Raw genomic sequence first — 17,703 nt, forward strand, 5'->3', positions numbered from 1 at the left:
GGCAATTGCTGGGAGACAGGAATCACCTAAAAACTGCCAGAAATAAAATCCCCAGCAAGCAGGAAGAGGCACGCTTAGTCTCAAAGTACACACACGTGTGCATTTCTTGATCCCTGTGTACCTACTTGCGTATGTGCCTAATGCGTGCATGCGTTTGGGCGTGCGCTCGCGTTGAGCATGTGCTCTACCGGCTTTTCCTTCAGTAAGTAGGGAATTCGATTATAAAGCCCTTTGTTACTCTGCCTTGCTTTCTTTTCTGAAAACAACTCCTCATACATATGTTAAGACAAACTATATAATTATAGAAAGAATTTTAGAGAATTAAAGAAGGGTAGTATGGTTTACCTTAGGTGTCACCCAACTCTCTGAGGTTGTGGTATCCATTTACATTTGAGTATATGTCAGAATATGAACTAGGACAAGGATAAGGAAGAGCTTCTCTCTGGATTTTATAAGGTATCTTTTTTTTTTTTCTCATGATTTTGCTTTTATTTTTATTGGGCTATAGGTGATGGGTTGGGAACTCTCTCTGCAAGGTAGGCGCCACCAGGAAACGTCCATTCTCCTTTTCCTGAGATAGCTTTTGTAGCTTTTTCTTTCTCTTGGAGCCACTATCCCTGCCAGAATCAGCATCTTCAAGTCCGCTGCCAAGTGGCTCCTCCTTGGAAGAGAATTTCCTCTTTTTCTTAGGGACACTCTTATTTCTTGACTCTTAGGGGCCCCTAACTAGTTCTGCTTTGAAAAAGATTTCTTCCTTTTGGGAAGATTCCACTGCCAGCTCTGTCTTCAAGATCACTGCTGACCAGTTTCTCCTTGAAAAAATATTTCTTTTCCTTGGGTTTGGAAAAGGAGACAGAAGGGTCTTCCATTCCATTTTCCTGAGGAGACTCCTGACACTTTTTCTCTTTCTTCTTTTTGGGTCTTTCACTTGTCTCCTCACCCTCCTCTGGAGTACTCCTGCTATTTTCTGAAGATTCCAGGGCAATTGCAGCCAGCCACTTCTTTTCATTTTTAAAGTGCTTCATCTCCTGTTTCCTAGTAATCTCAGCAGCCGCCCCCTCTGTCTGAACCATTGCTTCCTTCATGACATCCAAATTCTTTAATGCAATCTCTTCAGTCTCAAAGGACAGCCGCTCCTCAACTTGTTCTCAAAGGTTCTCCCCAAATCCGCTGGTGCGTACGTAAGATATACAGTCAGTTCATGAGGTAATATTGCATTTGTTTGCCAGGTATCCAGAGATGTGGTGGACTAAGGTAGAATGGAAACTGAGTCCATGTTTTGGGGCGTTAAACCTTATCTTCAGGGCTCTGGAAACTTGGTACGTGTGCTGGGTCTAGGAAATCACTCAGACATCATGACTGGCCAGGGTTAGAGTGTCTTTTAAAATATAACATCATAAACATATTTTATTTGAAACTTTGTGAATCTCTAGAAGATGTCAAATGCTCATATTTAAATGTAAGTATGTATGCTCATCCTAAACTAATCCAGATGCACTCTTCTTAGCTCTGGTGTCTCGATTACTTTCATTAGGAGGGACTCCTAAGATTTGAATGTAGACTGAGGTACTGGCAGTTTGGTGGGGAGGAGTTTTAAAAATAATTAATGCTGTCTTCTGTTACTTTTATTCTTAAACAGCATGAGATTTTAAGATGAGTTATTTTGAAGGTATTTTCTGAAATAATAGGAGGGTATTATAGCCACCCCCTCTACAAAAAGAGGGTACTTTTCTGATGCATGAAGTTTGTGGATGTAGGGTAGCATATGTGGCATTATCCTTAGAAATAGTGTATATAACACAGGTGCAAGTGACTGTAGCTCTCATTTGAACTAGGTTTGTATTAAAAGAGGTAAGAGAAAGAGTTTATTCTTTCTTTCTCTTAATGCAGTTAACATCCATGCTAATGAAATTCAATATAAAGAGTCACTTGCATTCGCTCACCGTATAAAATGACACCGACTGCTTCCCAACTCCCATATGTGGGATTTGAGTAGGTGAACACTTTCATCTCAAGTGCTGTCATATGTATTTGCCCCTGTGAAGATCTTTAGGTTCTGCTCTCAAGTCAGCAAGTTGCCTTCGATGCCAGTGGTGGTATTTTATCATGTTGTTTCCCCACAATAAATTCCAGTCCCTCCCTGGCTTGGCTGTAACCACCTGTTCTCCCACACCTGTTTCAATTTATAAACCATATGCTGTAGTCACAGCTGAGAACCGCTGTAGACATGATGTGATTTCTCATAAATATTTCATAAATTCAAAGTTTCCTGCACTTCAAAATATTTTGAAGGCACTGATTTTACTGAAAACCTCACAGAGACTGACATACACTCTTTATTATGATCATTATGCAAGCAAAGAAAGATGAAGTTTACAGCCTTATAAAATAACCTGCACCAATACTGAAATAGCACTATATTGGTATTTATGCTTTTAAACAAACAGAACTGCAGCCTATGGTAAAATAATTCAAGTGAAGTAATTGGTCTGAAATGTACATATGCTCAGGAAATCCAGGGAAACAGATGTTTTCACATTGCATTTCCTACGTGGAATAAGAGATGCTTCACAAGACTGTCAGATACTTACCATGTATATTAATTGGCACTCTGTTATTAGTATTTTGAGGATGTAAATTAAGTGAATTTTACAAATCATACTTTGTAAGTAACGAAACCTAAAATTCAGCTTGCTTAAATAATAAAGAAAATTGCCTATCCTATTAACAGCTAAATGTTAGTTGCTCAGTCGTGTCCAGCTCTTTGTGCCCCCATGGTCTGGTCTGTTCATGAGATTCTCCAGGCAAGAATACTGGAGTGGGTTGCCATTCTCTACTCCAGGGGATCTTCCCAACTTGGAGTGAACCTGGGTCTCCTATATTGCAGGCATATTCTTTACCATCTGTGCTACCATAAGAGATCTATTGCATTTAAGACTTGGATTGATTAAAGAATAAAAGAATTGTGGTCTGGACTCTGCTTTTCTCCCTCTTATTCTCAGTTTTGTTTTTATAGTACAGTCCTACCTTTATATTTAGAGAATGTATGCTGTTATTTCATCAGTCTTCATTCTTTCCTGTTTAAGTGCAAAAGAATTTTATACGGTAGCCCTACAAAACAGATAAACAACAGTAAAAACCAAAAGAACAACAACGAAGAAACCTCCTTTCTCTTTAGAAGTCTTAGTAAATATTTTCTCTCATTTCATTTAGATTATAGTCTAAATGACTATTTATGAAATAAATATTTTGAACCAAGGAATGAGGTATGTGAAGCCAGTCAGTACCTAACCCTAGGAATTCATCCCTCTGAGACCATGTTCTTGATAATAGGAAAGAGGCAAATTTCCCAGCAGAGGATCAAGTTACTTTTTTAGGGTAAGGGTGGTTTCAAGTGAAAAAATCAATTTTTATCTGCCCCTGTCTCTTTGTATACTTATAGATACATACATACACAAGCAAAGTTGGGATGATACTGTACTTTTCTGTCTTGTTATTTAGACTTGGAATTTTATCAAAATTTTTTTTTTAATTTCAGTGCATAGCCTACAAAATTAGATTTTCTAAATAAATGAAGACCAAGGATTCTTGTTATGTTAATCACTGTTGCATTGATGGGTACATAATACAGGATATTTTGATCCTATTTAACTAGACATTTTTGGAAAGACATGATAGTAAACAGTTCAGCCAAACAGTTTTGATGTAAAGACATATTTCTTAATGAAATAGGGACTTCCCTGTAGCTCTGACAGTAAAGAAACTACCTGCAATGCAGAAGACCTGGGTTCGATCCCTGAGTAAGGAAGATCCTGTGGGGAAGGGAATAGCAAGCCACTCCAGTATTCTTGCGTGGAGAATCCCATGGACAGAGGAGCCTGGTGGGCTACAGTCTGTGGGGTCACAAAGAGTCGGACACTACTAGTGACTAAAACTACTTAATGAAAGAGGACTTGACCAGAATAAATGTAATAGCAATATAGTACCTACATTTTCCCTTTTTGTGGTATGTTTTTAATGAATGAATTTCTTTTTTGGTGGCAGTGATATAGTTCATATTATTCTTTTATGATTTAATTCTTTATTTGATTTATTTCTTTATTTGGCCACAATTCTTTTATTCTTGAACTATCCTGGCCTGAAATTAGACAGATCCGCCTCTTGTCTGTTCAGTCAGGTACTTCTCTTTATTATTTAAGCCAGTTTTATTTTAGGTTTCTGTTACTTGCAAAGAATGATTTTTAAATGTTTTCAGTTCACTTAAATTCTTATAAATGAAAAATTGTCCTCTGAGTAATACTTATCACTGTGGCAATGATAGGCCAAACAGAGGTTCATATGCAAGTTTTGCTTTTGATAGCAGACGTAACCATGGAATGTTGGTTTTGAGAAGTTTTCTCAGAAATCATCTGGGAATGGGGACCCTTGTCGAGCTCCTTTCCAACCATATTTGGCCTTGCTGATTCCTTCACATATCTCATTCACATATCACTTATAGCTGCTTTCACACTGCAAAGGCAGAGGTGATTGGTTTTCACTGCAAATTCAAAAATATTTATTAACTGACTCTTTTCAGAAAAATATTTGCTAACACCTGATCCAGGCTAATCAGTTCAGTTTAGTTCAGTCGCTCAGTCATGTCTAACTCTCTGCTACCCCATGGGATCCAGGCTGTGGGTGGCAAATAGATTTTCTATTCCTTGGTATCTTGGGTAAACTGATGGTAATTTCCTTTGGGACAGTATGGAGGATTGGAGAGGAGCACTAGGAAGGACTGCTCACATCTGCTTTAGGTTTCTGAAGGTCCAGAGTTTGTACATATGTTGGTACTTAGCAATCAGCCTTGGTATAAAAATAAATGAGAAAAATGATTGTATTCAAGGAATGCTTCTCTAAGAGATGGGAAATTAATTTCCACTTGTTACTAACTGTGTCTTTGGGTAAACTCAGTATCTCTGTCTTTACTCAGTATCCACCCTCTGCAAACCAAAAGTACATGACAATATCTAGCCTAATTATGTCTTGGAGTGGCTGGCACATGTGAAAACATATGTGGGAATGCTTTTTATATTATTGGACGAAGAGAAAGAAATATTAATAATTACTTTATCATAAAACTTTGTTGGAAAGGGCCATAAATAATGTCTGCACACCAGGGCACTTCTGACTATATGTTATTTATAGGATTAATAATCTTTGTTCTAGAATTATTATACAATATGTGTATGTATATATATGTATATTCAGTATCATTATGCTATATAAATATTCTCATTTGGCATATTTAACCCAAGTAATCTGGTACTGAAGCCTCAGTTCTCCATTGTGCGATACCACCTTTTGAAGAGTGGTACCATAGCCTGGGTACCTTAGGATGAGACACATATGCATGAAAGAAATAGGCACAGGAATATCAAACAATGGTTTGAGACAGACCAGGCCCAAGTGCTTTAACAGGTGCAGTGATGAAGCTTGCTCCTACGTTAGTGTGAAAAGTTTTGGCTTGCATTAAAGTGATGAGTTGGGAATGATAACAGTGAACCTAATGAACTGCACTTCACCTGATAATGTATGAGGTTGTGAGGGATACTATTTCAAAGACTCACTATCAGCAGGATTCTGAAAAAGGTAGCAAAGATTTTAGAAAATATACAATATCACACTTGCAGTTTCAAATATTTCATATTTTCTTTTTTATTTGTAACATACTCAATCCACAGTAGATCACCATGTTGTGTCCAAAATGTTTCGTTTATCCTAACTTCCCCCTGTGGTCCTTACTATTGTATTCCCTCAGTTCAGTTCAGTTCAGTGGCTTAGTCGTGTCTGACTCTTTGTGACCCCATGAACCGCAGCACGCCAGGCCTCCCTGTCCATCACCAACTCCCGGAGTTCACTCAGACTCACGTCCGTCGAGTCAGTGATACCACCCAGCCATCTCATCTGTCCACCTCTGGGGACAGATGTGTTTTCCCCTTCTCCTCCTGCCCCCAATCCCTCCCAGCATCAGAGTCTTTTCCAATGAGTCAACTTTCACATGAGGTGGCCAAAGTATTGGAGTTTTAGCTTCAGCATCATTCTTTCCAAACAACAGAGTCTGCTAATTTGTCTTAAGCACCACTTACCTTGACTTTAATGATGCTTTTCCCCTCCAACTTTTAAAAGTATACATATATGTTATGGAAATCTGAGAAGCAAAGGCAGCCAGGAACACACAATCATCCATGGTTACAAACAGTCTATAATTTGATGTATTTGTCTAGTCTCTAATGGTATCTCCATATTTGTCTGGTCCTTTGGAGAAGGAAATGGCAAAACACTCCAGTACTCTTGCCTGGAAAATCCCATGGACAGAGCACCCTGGCAGGCTACAGTCCATGGAGTTGCAAAGAGTTGGACATGACTGAGAAACTTCACTTTTTGTGTGTATATAAAATACAAAATGAAGCATATTTTTATGTGATAGTACAGTATAATCATGATTTTTTGCAGATTGTGAATATTTACTAATTCAAAATCCCAAAGCCATGGGTAGTTTGATTATCAAAAAAACACTACACTGTAACTCAGAAAAGAGATATAATCCAGCTTTTGTGGAAGAAAATTTGCTTAAAAGACAAAATGATAACAGACCTCCAAATAGATTTTTGCAAAGTTACAATTAAAATACTGTATTTTCTTAATGTGCAATCTAAACTGAGACCCAGAGCAATAAAGTCCAAAAAGCATAATGCTTCTAGATGATTTAAAATTTGTACTATTCAAGTACTATTGCGAGATTATTTTCATTAATTGTTTAAAAATCAATTCATATAGTATGGCCAAAAGAAATCCACAAATACACCAATGGTTATAATCAAAATGAAACATGAACACGCTTGCATACGTTCCTTCCGTTACACTTCGTTTTGCCTTTTGTTGCCACCACAATGAAAAAAGCACTACGAAATGATTCATTGTGCTTCCAAGATGACTTAACAATTCCATGTTTAAGATGCTTCTTTCATATATTACAAAAAGATATTTATAAGTTGGTTGATTCACTAGTTCTATTTTTTGTTATACATCATCTCCTCAAAGCATTTAAAAAGCTTAGGTGTTGTAAAATCAAGACAGATGTTTGTCCACAATAACTCAGGCATTTCCTAAAAAATGAACACATAGAACTGTGGTTATAATCTGTCTTCTAGATATAGAGATACTATCAAAGAGTCTTATTTTTCATCCGTTCTTTCCTCTTTGCCCTTCAGGTCTAAGGATAGTAAATGATGTCTGTTATTACTATTCCTGTGGTACTGTATTATTTCTTGATCACTAACCCAAAACCTGCCTTAAAACTTTTTAAATTGTTCTTTTATTAAACTTTCCTCATATTACTCAACTGGAGTATACTAAATTAGTTTGCTAATGCAACTTGACTGATAGCAGCTGAAAATTTCAGGTCATAGCACATGTCCTAAAAAAGTAACACTATCACTCAAATAGATTGTCAACTGGCTCTGTTACTTAGGAAGGCTTCCCTGATGGTTCAGCAATAATCTGCCTGTTGATGCAGAAGACACGGGTTCAATCCCTGGGTTGGGAAGATCCCCTGGAGAAGGAAATGGCCACCCACTCCAGTATTCTTGCCAGGAAAATCCCATAGACAGAGGAGCCTGGCAAGGTCTCAAACAGTTGGACATGACAGCAACTAAACAAATTACTTAGCACAGTATTTGTAATATAGAAACATTCAATAATACTTTTTAAAGTAAAAGAACATATATTTGAATGAAAGAATGAGGGTTGAAAAGGTATGTAAGAGGATCACTTAAATATTCAAACTCTTTGCCAGGACTTTTAAAAAATGTTAGACATAGCATCCAAGTTATATTCTAAAATTATTCTTATATGATTTGAAAAATTTTAATCTTTATAATTTGATACAACTCTACTGAGTTAAATTATGTCCCATCTCTCCCACAAAATTTATGTCCACTCAGAACCTCAGACTTTGGGTCTTATTTAGAAATAGGATTTTTGCAGATGTAACTGAATTCAGATGAGGTCATAGAGGATTAGGGTTTGGTGTAATCCGATGATTGGTGTACTTATAAGAAAATTGGTCAAAGCAACATGGATGGGGAAGACAATGTGAAGAAACACAGAGAACACCATATGAAGATGGAGGGAGAAAATGGAGAGACATGTCTACGGATAACGAGCATCAAGGATTGGCTGGAAGCCACCAGAAGCCAGGAGAAAGGCATGTAACACGTGAACCCCCAAGAAGGAACCAACCCCACTGTCACCACTGTTTCAGACTCTGGCTTCTTGAATGATGAGAGAATAAATTTCTGTTATCTCATGCTGTTAAGTTTATGGCAATTTTTATTAGTTCTAAGAAACCGATAAAATAGTTAATTTCACAAATGTTTATGAATATCTGACACATGCCAAGCACTAGCCTGTGTTGTGGTGGTACAGTGGTATATAAGACAAAGTGCCTCTCTTCATGGGACACATGGACTGACAGACACAAATATATGAATAAGCAGGGGACACCATGTCAGGGAATGGTAAAAGCAGCAAAGGAGTAAAGCAGTGTATGACACAGAGCTGCAGAAGTGTACTATTTCATGTGAAATAATCCCAGACCTTTCTCATGTTGTGATATTGGATGAGAGGTGTAATTGAAATGAAGAATCAGAATATGTGAAGATCTGGAATAAAAGTGTTCTAGACCAAGAAAACACAAGTGCAAAAGCCCTGAGGTGTGACCAAGCTTGGTGTGTTTGGAAGCAACATATAGACTGGTGTGTTCATACTATAATGCATAGGGCAGAGGAAATGATTTTGGTGAAATAACGTAGTAATGCCCTCTTTATAAGGATTTTTATTCTAGGTATAATTGAAAGCCATTGCTATTTGTGTACATAGGGAAAAGTATAAAATTTTTAATCCATATTTAAAAAATAACACTCTCACTTCTGTGTGAATAATAAGTGTAATAGGCAAGTGTGAAGGTAAGGAGATTGGTTAGTAAGTGACTGGAGTAATTTAGGCAGGATATCATGATAAAGAGGTATAGAATGTTGGCAGTGAAGGTCATGAAAAGAATTCAGTCAAGACAAATATTGATGGAAGAGAAAATAGAATTTGCTATGAGACGTGAACATATAATATGAGGTATGAAAGAAAGACCATTATCAAAAATGAATCTTTTATGGCCAAAGTAATTAGTACATTATGGTGTGACTACTGAAATATGAAATAAGAAAAGCCCAGAGTTTAGTAGCCAAGTTGAGTTTGGAATGCCAGTAGCATATTAAAGGGAAAGACAAGTAGATAGATACTGGCATTGGAAACTTGGGAGTAGTTTTCCTGTGAACACAAGAGAAATGGGACCGTGAATTACTGTCCCATTACAGGGCAAAGTGATATTTCAGTAAGTTCAGTTCAGTTCAGTTCAGTCACTCTGTCGTGTCTGACTCTTTGCGACCCCATGAATTGCAGCACTCCAGGCCTCCCTGTCCATCACCAACTCCCGGAGTTCACTCAAACTCACGTCCATCGAGTCAGTGATGCCATCCAGCCATCTCATCCTCTGTCATCCCCTTCTCCTGCCCCCAGTCCCTCCCAGTAAGTTAACCATGTCTATATTTTTTAACCTGGGAGATATCACAGTGTGTTTGTTTGCTGATGGAAATAGTCCAGAACATAGGACTAAGTCTGTGATTTAGGACAGATGAGGGAATTGCAGGGACATTATCCCTGAGGCAAGTGGAAAGGATTCAGTGTGCAAATGGAAGGGTTGGACTTAGCTAGAAGTTAGATTCACTTTAGCTAGAAGTTAGATTCATTTTAGCTGAAGGAAAGGGCTGAATACAAGGGTATACATCTAGGCTGTTTGGTATACTCAATGTTACCAATTTACATAGCTTTCTTCTAATTGCTTCTTCTTCTTTTTTTTTTTCTTAGAGTCAAGAAAGCGTAGAATGAGGAGAGGGAGAGTCTTGAGAACAAAAAAGTTATTGAAAAATTATGTCAGATTAGAGAGCAAGGTGTGAAAATAACACCAGATGATTTTATAGCTGGGCAATGCTGAGGGCCCACTTAGAGTCTCTTGTTGTAAATTTAAGTGAAACAAGCCAGGAGGGTTCTCTTGATTTTTTTCTGGTTGTATACTGCTGCTTAGGCACAGATGAAAAGGAATTAAAGTTAGGTTTAGCTGGGTTCAGATTTTGTGAAGTCAATAGAGTACAGAGTCAAAGGATTATGTATGTGTGCAAAGTGTGATAGACTTTAGAATTTAAACTAGTGAAGAGGGGAAAAGGACATAAAGGTAAGGAAGGACATTAAAATACATGCTATTGAGGAAACCAGAATTGAAAGACATGTGTTCTCCAGTGTTCACTGCAGCACTGTTTACAATAGCTTGGACATGGAAGCAACCTAGATGCCCATCAGCAGACAAATAGATAAGAAACCTGTGGTACATATACACAATGGAATATTACTCAGCCATTAAAAAGAAATCATTTGAATCAGTTCTAATGGGGTAGATGAAACTGGAGCCTATTATACAGAGTGAAGTAAGTCAGAAAGAAAAACACCAATACAGTATATTAACGCATATATATGGAATTTAGAAAGATGGTAATGATAACTCTATATGTGAGACAGAAAAAGAGACACAGATGTACAGAACAGACTTTTGGACTCTGTGGGAGAATGCAAGGGTGGGATGATTTGAGAGAATAGCATTGAAACACGTATATTACCATATGTGAAATAGATCGCCAGTCCAGGTTTGATGAATGAGACAGGGTGCTCAGGGCTGGTGCACTGGGATGACCCTGAGGGATGGGATGGGGAGGGCAGTGGGGAGGGGGTTCAGGATGGGAACACATGTACACCCGTGGTGGATTCATGTTTAATGTATGGCAAAACCCACCACAATATTGTAATTGGCCTCCAATTAAAATAAATTAAAATTAAAAGAAATAAAATACATGGTATTAAAAATGACATGCTTAATTATTAGAGGCCCCAGTGGATAAAACATGTTAGATACATAGATGCTAGAGTGAATAAACTAGATTAAAATAATGCATTTAAAATCTGCAAAATATAAAACAGGCAAACTAAATTGAACTCAAGAACACCGCTTTTGATTAATTAATTAATTAGGAAAAATTCAGTTCAGTTCAGTTCAGTCGCTCAGTCGTGTCCGACTCTTTGCGACCCCATGAATCACAGCACGCCAGGCCTTCCTGTCCATCACAAACTCCCAGAGTTCACTCAGACTCACATCCATCGAGTTAGTGATGCCATCCAGCCATCTCATCCTCTGTCGTCCCCTTCTCCTCTTGCCCCCAGTCCCTCCCAGCATCAGGGTCTTTTCCAATGAGTCAAGTCTTCGCATGAGGTGGCCAAAGTACTGGAGTTTCAGCTTTAGCATCATTCCTTCCAAAGAAATCCCAGGGCTGATCTCCTTCAGAATGGACTGGTTGGATCTCCTTGCAGTCCAAGGGACTCTCAAGAGTCTTCTCCAACACCACAGTTCAAAAGCATCAATTCTTTGGCGCTCAGCCTTCTTCACAGTCCAACTCTCACATCCATGCATGACCACAGGAAAAACCATAGCCTTGACTAGACGGAAAAATTCAGATACTATTAAAATTTCTTCTTAAGATGCCTGATTCACATCATTTGGAAAATTTTTCTTTTATATCTTCATACTTGTTGTCTAGGCGTCTTAAGTAGAAATTTAAATCTGGAGCTCTAGACTTAGTAAATATTATAATAAATTTTTCTCAATGGAGAGAGTTTATTTTTATTGTTTGACACACATGCTATCACAAAAATGTGAAGAAAAATCACATTGTTATAGTTTATTTTTGTACCATAAATTTTTGTTAGCGTTAAAGCTCAGTTTATTATCAAAGGTAGAAAATTAGTACATTATATGTTTTATGTCTTCTCTTAAACTGATGGTTTATTTCATTAATGGTTGTCTTCTTGACAACTGGAGTATCAATATATGAGTTTCTAAAATTCTCCCCTTTAGAGTAATATTTTACTTTAGTCTATTCTTATTTAATTTCTTTAATTTGAAAATTAAAATATTAGTAATTTCTTTTTTCAATGATGTAGCTAAATTTTAAAAGGTTGTTGAAAGTTTCATTCCTGCTTAGGATGCAGAAGACTGTAAAAACACAAAAAGAAAATAATCCCCACCCCCCAAAAAAATTGCTCCCACACCAATGAGGAAAAGATAGATAATCTAAAAATCACATGTTTTCTTGAGTTCATCAGAGCACTGAAATTGCAAGGAAATCAAAGGACAAAGAGGGACTTGCTCCTCCAGGAGAGGTGGGAGTACAGCCTCACCTTTGGCAGATCACAGAGAAAGATGCGTCCACCATACAAAGGGGTTACAAAAAATCAACTAAAATTTTTTAATGAATTTAAAGTCTAAGTATGACAACCTTCCCATGGTAAACTGTTACTAATAAAAGTTCTTGGATATCCCCATCAATAGATACTGAAAAGAGGCCACACAAGAAATTCAGGCAAGACATTATTGTTACTCCTGCTGCAGCATGAGGGAGCAAAAACAACATGTTCCCTAACTTGCTCCCTAAGTAGGGGGTGAGCTGGTCCCTTAAATAGGGTGAGTGTAGGGGTCATGCTGGAAGCCTGCTTTAGGTTGTCTGCCCACTCCCTTCAGGGTGCTGTTGCAGGGACCATGAGCAGTACCCTGCTTTTGCTTCTGACACCTCAGAAATGACAGTTGAGTTTTGGGTCTTTTGGTATCTTGTTATTGATAAATTGCTCCACTGTGCATGCTCACAGTTAGTTTTAGTCCTTTATGATTTCTTTGTGTTCTGTAGCTCCAGGAGATTGAGACATTTGTCCAGGTGTAAGCACTGCAGTAGAGGGTCCCAGGTCCTGGCCTGTCTCAAAACCACATTAAAGATTAGAGACAGGGCAGAGACAGTGCTTCTCCATGGAGTGGGCATGAAAGAAGTGATCATATCTGAGAGAGGAGGGGGACAGACAAAGAGGCCCATCTGCATCTACATCCCTTCTTTTCTTGTATAAAATAGAAGCTGTAAGCCACTGGGGAAGGAATAGAAATCCATTTACTTCTATCTACCTGCTTCTGGAGGAAGAGTAGAAAACTCTATCCCAAGGCACCAAAATCGATTGCCTTTGGAGAAAAGATGGAAGCCAAAAAACAAAACTAAACAAAAAATCTAACCCTGAGGGAGAGTTGGGAAACTGGCTAATTTCTACAATGATTCTGTGAGGTCTGTACATACAGAGAGAGAGACTCTTAATAGGTGCATAAAAAGAATTGGTAAGATCCAACATCTATATACAATAAAAACTGTTAGCAAAGTAGGAATAGAAGACAATGTCCTTGACTTGATAAATGGTATCCATGAAGAAAATTGTGATTAATATACTTGCGTGAAAGAATGAGTGACTACTTCCCTGACTTAGATGGAAAACAAGGTAGGAATCTTTGCTCTTGTAGCTCCAGGATTGAACTAGAGGTCTTTAATGATGAAATGATGCCAGATAAAGAAGAAAGAGGAATACAAATGATAAAAGAAGTGAAATGATTTTTATTCACTGAGGGCATGATTTCTACATAGGAAACACCAAATAATTTATGAATAAATCTACAAAACCTGTAATTTTTTGTCATGGTCTCAGTATATGAGCTCAACAGAAGTCCATTGTGTTTTTATGTGCTACTATAAATGAAGAAGTAGACATTAAAATAAAAAAATCATTGCTGATTACAGTAGCATCAAAACCAAAAAATACTTAGGGATACATTAAACATAATACATGTAATAAGTGCATGCTAAAACTAGAAAATATTGGTGATAGAAAATCAAGGAGAGACAAAAAATTAAGTAGATACAACATGCTCGTGTTTCAAAAAAAACTCAGTATTGTTATGATACTAATTCTTCTAAGGTGGGTCTACTTATTAAATGCAATGCTAGTCAAAATTCCAGCAGGCTTTTTTTCGTACAGAAATTGACAAGCTGAGTCTACAGTTTATATATTAATGTAAAACACCTAAAGTAAGCAATTTTAAAAAATAGGAACACAATTGGAAGATACACTACTTGATTTTCAAAACTTAGTGCAAAGCTACAGTAATTAAGACCATATGTTATTGGTAAAAGGATAGACATATTGTAGATCATTGTAACACAGGAAGTCCAGACATAGACTTACAAATATATGGTTAGTTAATTGATTTTGGCAAAGTTGTCATGGATAATTCAATAGAAAAAAAGTATTGTTTGACAAATGAACAATTTGACTTCCATTTGTAGAGTATGAACTTTTACCTATGAAAAATAAACTCACAATGAACCATAGGGTTTACATGTAAAATGTAAAACTATAAAATGTGTAAAAGAAAAAAAAATTGTGACTAACCAAAGATTTACACATAAAATCATAAGCTATAAAATATTAGCTGTAAAAGGAAAAATGATAAATAGAACTTCATGGAAATTAAGAGCTTCTGTTCATTAGACAATGATGTGCATATTATGAATAAACAAGCCACTGTTCCAGGTACATTTTTTCCTAAGCAAACATGTCTGATCAAGTACTTTTATCTGGAACACATAAAGAAATCTCAGATCAATAATAAGAAAACCAAAACATCAATATAATTTTTTATTGAAGATTTGAATACTTGTTTCACTAAAACATAGCTGTGAGTAGCATACAGGCACTTGAAAAAATGCTCAGCAGCAGTATCCATCAGTGAGCCATAATATGATACTAGTATCTGTTCTGAGCTGAATTGTGTCCTCTTAAATTCATGTTGAAGCTCTAATCCCTAGTACCAAAAACGTCACTGTATTTGGAGATAGAGCCGTTAAAGATGCAAGTAAGTTAAAATGAGGCTGTTAGGGTAGGCCCTAATCTAATCTAACTAGTATCCTTACAAGAAGAGGACATTTAGACATACAAAGAAACATTTAGGGTGTGCATGCACAGAGGAAAGACTTTGTGAGGCCACAAGAAGAACGCAGCTACCTGCAAGCCAAGAAGAGGGTCTTCATAAGAAAATAAACCTGCTAATTCCTCCATCTTGTGCTTCCAGCCTCCAGAATTGTGAGAAAATACATTTCTGCGGTTTAAACCAGTCAACTAGTATTTTGTTATGGCATCCCTAGAAAACAAATACAAATATGCATCTATTAGAATGGTTAACATTTTTGGCAAAATAACAAAGCCAAGTTTTCCTGAGGATGTAGGGTAACTGGGATTCACGCACACTGCTGGTGGGAAAGAAAATGGTACAACTAACTTGGAAACCAGTTTGTCAGTTTCTTATAACATTAGGTGTATATTTTTTGATTCAGAAATCCCATTTCTAGGCATTTTTTTCAGTGGAAATTAAAAGATATGGCTATACACAGGCCTATACCTGAATCTTTGTTGCAGCTTTATTTGTCAGTGGTCCAAAATCATACATAATTTTGATGTCTGTTGACTGGTGAACAGAAAAATGGTGGTGCATCTACATAATGGAGTATGGTTGAGCAATAAAAAGGTGTGAACTGTTGATACATGCAGAAGGACGAATCTTAAAAGTATTATTTCAACGAAGAGAAGCCTGACAAGAAAGACTGAATACTGCATAATTCTGCTTGTGTGACATTCTTGCAGTGCAACACTAGAAGGTAGAAATAGATGTTTTCAGTTGCTTGAGTTGGATTGAGAACATGGATTACAAAGGGGTACAAGGGATATCTTGCCTGTGTGGTGGTGATTAAGACTGTACATACTCTCTAACACTCCTAAAACTTTACATCTAATAAAGAGCAACTTTTGCTATATTTAAGTTATACTTGAATAAACCTGGTATTTAAAAAGAGAATAAAATGAGCTAAAGGCCAACCATGAACACTGACACACTGAAGAAAACAATAGCTTAACAAGAACTAATGTAATGATAACATTAAAGAAAGGTTTTGTACTTAATAAAATTCAAGTAGTATGCATTACATAAATAATTTGACCTGAGATTTCCATTAATAACCTCAGACTATAGAGGAATGTAAATTAATTAGAGCCCTTGGCTTGTAACCATCTATTGAGGGAAGCATTCATCATACAAATAGTTTCACCAACAGATGCCATGTTTGAATTGTTCTCTAAGTGCTATAAATCACTAACGATAGAATAGTTAGTTCTGATCATAGATACTGGGGAGGGCTTCAGTGAGGAGGTGACATTTAAATTAAGTTCTGCAGTTTTCTGTTGTTTACCAATCTCTTGAGAGCTGTAAATATATATTTGCATGATGCAAAATCCCAAAATACCACCATCTGATTTTATGCATATGTGAGGTGTTTGGAGATGTTAAGTACATTTGCAATTTGCAGTGTATTTGTGGGTACCATTAAACCCTTTCTTTTCCAAAGGTCATATTGTTTCTATAGTAACAAATGCATTTCAAAGTGAACATCAACACTGGGATCACTCAACTACTGCTGTAAAGACTCTGAGTTGACCCCTTAGCAGCAATAGATTCTGCTAAGAAAGATATAATCTGAATTTCTTTTCAAAGTCTTATCTGTCTATTCTTTTGTGTAAGAACATATTCAAGAGAAGTTGCCTCACTTATATTGCTATATAGATTAATGAGCAATAAAACATGCTTGTTTCCTCATGTATTATGCAGGCACAATGGTTGTTCATCTATGTCATCTGCACTCCATTATTTCATTTATCAATTAATCTAATACAATTAGTGAGAGCCTACCAGGTATTATCTACCTATCTATAGTTACAATTAGCTTTGAGGTAGGTATTATGAATTGTATTTTATAGATGAATAAAAGACTCAAGTAGTTTGCATCATTACTGTGATTCTGTAAATAGAGTTCTTTTGATAAAAAATGCAGGATATATTTTTCTCATTTGACAATTGCTTTACTGGAGTATGGTTTTTGACACCTGAAGATTTGTCTTTTGTTTTATCTACTATAAATAGGGGCTTCCCTCATAGCTCAGTTGGTGAAGAATCTGCCTGCGGTGCAGGAGACCCAGGTTCGATTCCTGGGTTGAAAAGAACCCCTGGGGAAGGAAATGGCAACCCACTCCAGTATTCTTGCCTGGAGAATCCCATGGACAGAGGAGCCTGGCAGGCTACAGTCCATGGGGTCACAAGAGTCGGACACGACTTAGTGACTAAACCACTAACCACCACTATTAATAGAGTTGTCATGAAATTTGGAGAAGAATTTAGCCATTCAGCTGCAGCTAGCTTTTAAACATGAGAAAAAGCTTAGGGAAAATTTTCGTCTTTGACTTGCTAGTTATTAAGTGGTATTCTCCAGGGATCAATGCTACGGCTCTGCAGACTTATTTAACTACCTTTTAATATAAAAGCTCTGGAAGAAAGAGCACTTAATGAGATGATCAAGTTTACAGATGAAAGTATGGTCTCCTGGGTTGAGAAGTGCCAAGCTAATGGGAATAAACTTCAGCAATTGCTCATGAGGCTGTGATCGCTCAGAGCTGGGGTAGATGAACTTGAGAGCCAGCAAGCATAAAGTTTTACTTTTAGTCAAAAGTAATTCAGACCAAACAGATGAAATTAAGACCTCTAAGTAGTGGATATGAGGCGAGAAAGATCTTTTTATTCACTATTGGCCCAGGATA

General features: G+C 37.0%; 1 pseudogene; it reads right to left on the minus strand.

Moving 5' to 3' along the window:
- Nucleotides 1-321: 321 nt before the first annotated feature.
- Nucleotides 322-1,147, minus strand: LOC133250084 (nucleolar protein 56-like; annotated as a pseudogene).
- Between the last annotated feature and the right edge of the window lie 16,556 nt (nt 1,148-17,703).

Source organism: Bos javanicus, chromosome 6 (genome assembly GCF_032452875.1).
Source record: "Bos javanicus breed banteng chromosome 6, ARS-OSU_banteng_1.0, whole genome shotgun sequence".
In the NCBI taxonomy this organism is placed as follows: Eukaryota; Metazoa; Chordata; class Mammalia; order Artiodactyla; family Bovidae; genus Bos; species Bos javanicus.